General features: G+C 38.3%; 1 non-coding gene across 1 annotated transcript; it reads right to left on the bottom strand.

Annotated features, from left to right (window-relative positions):
* Positions 1–361: 361 nt before the first annotated feature.
* On the bottom strand, positions 362–468 carry LOC111720173. Its single transcript, XR_002769980.1, has one exon. It is a non-coding gene; the product is annotated as a U6 spliceosomal RNA (small nuclear RNA).
* Positions 469–1,396: the final 928 nt, after the last annotated feature.

The following is a 1,396-nucleotide window of genomic DNA, read 5'->3' as shown; positions in this document are numbered from 1 at the left end:
GAATTATATTATTAAATTAAATGTATTCATGTGAGGCATGAGATAAGTGTTTGTTGCTGAACTGAATTGATGGAGACTATTATCTGCCTCCATCCCCCCAATCCGTCACCATTCATTAATAATGGTCAAAAAGATTATACTTGTAAAGTCAAATATCTATATCCTTTGGGCTCTCTAGTTTATTATGTTTATTGTCCCCATTTTTGTATTTGTACAGATATATAGGATCAGAGCCACAAGGAACTTTAGAGATCTTCCAATCCAACCCATTAATTTTATGGATGAGGAAATTGAGACTTATAGAGAATACTATTTTTAAAAAAGTATTTTATTTTTCCAGATATGTGCAAAGATAGTTTTTAAAAATATGGAATGCTTCATGAATTTGCATGCATCTTTGTGCAGGGGCCATATTTATCTTCTCTGTATCATTTGAATTTTAGAATTTGTGATGCTGAAGATAGTCTCTTATTTGATGTTTAAAATCTTTTTTGAACTCTTTCAAGAGAACTTTTTCAGCTTAAGACCAATTCATATTCCACTTTGAGGCTTCACATGTAGACATTTTGCCATTGCTGCCCTCTTCTGAGTTTTTGTTCTGATCTTGCTATATACCATAGTAATTTTCTATGGTTAGAGGGTTTTGTGTGTGTGTGTGTGTGTGTGTGTGTGCGCGCGCGCGCTCTCATTTTAAAAAGTTGAGCTCTGCTCTTAGAGCACAGGAGAAATTTCCCCAAGTTTCTTTTACTGAGGGACAGCATACTGGTCACTGACTTTCCATTCTGGAGCCTGAGGGGCTGGTGGTTTGACTATTATTCTGGGGTTTCTGGGGCTTGCAATTTGCCTTCTGTCCTTGAGTTGGATTCCTCCCAGCTATCCTTCTACTCCGCTGGTATGCTGAGCCAGGCCCAAGGGAACTCAATTGCTGATCTAAGCTGTGGCTAAAAGCCTCCAGTTGGGTTGTCTGCAATTGTATCTCTGCTGGAGTATACTCTTCTTTTACTCAAGTGAGACAGACTTATCCTGAAGTCCTCCTCAGTTATTTTAGGCTGGAAAATGTTTTCACTCCATCTTTTTGCAGGTTTTGTCACTCCAAAATCTATTTAGATGCTTGACTTAGCATTGTTTCTGAGGGAAACTGGGGAAAGCTTGGGCAACTTCCTGGCTTCTGTCTGCCATCTTGGCTCCAAAAACTGCTCCCTCCAAAGTGACCTATTGTCTGCTAATTGTCTCATGGGCCTTTCTCAGTCTTCATCCTTTTATGATTTCTCTGAAGTCTTTGATTCCATCACTAGATCTTTATTCAAGTTATGCAATGAAATATAAATATTCCACAGGCATCTTTCCTATACCCTCTACTCTTTCCTCAATACTACTTCACTTAGTGATTTCATCA

Source organism: Sarcophilus harrisii, chromosome 3, assembly GCF_902635505.1.
Source record: "Sarcophilus harrisii chromosome 3, mSarHar1.11, whole genome shotgun sequence".
In the NCBI taxonomy this organism is placed as follows: Eukaryota; Metazoa; Chordata; class Mammalia; order Dasyuromorphia; family Dasyuridae; genus Sarcophilus; species Sarcophilus harrisii.
This window is presented reverse-complemented; position numbering and strand designations above follow the sequence as displayed.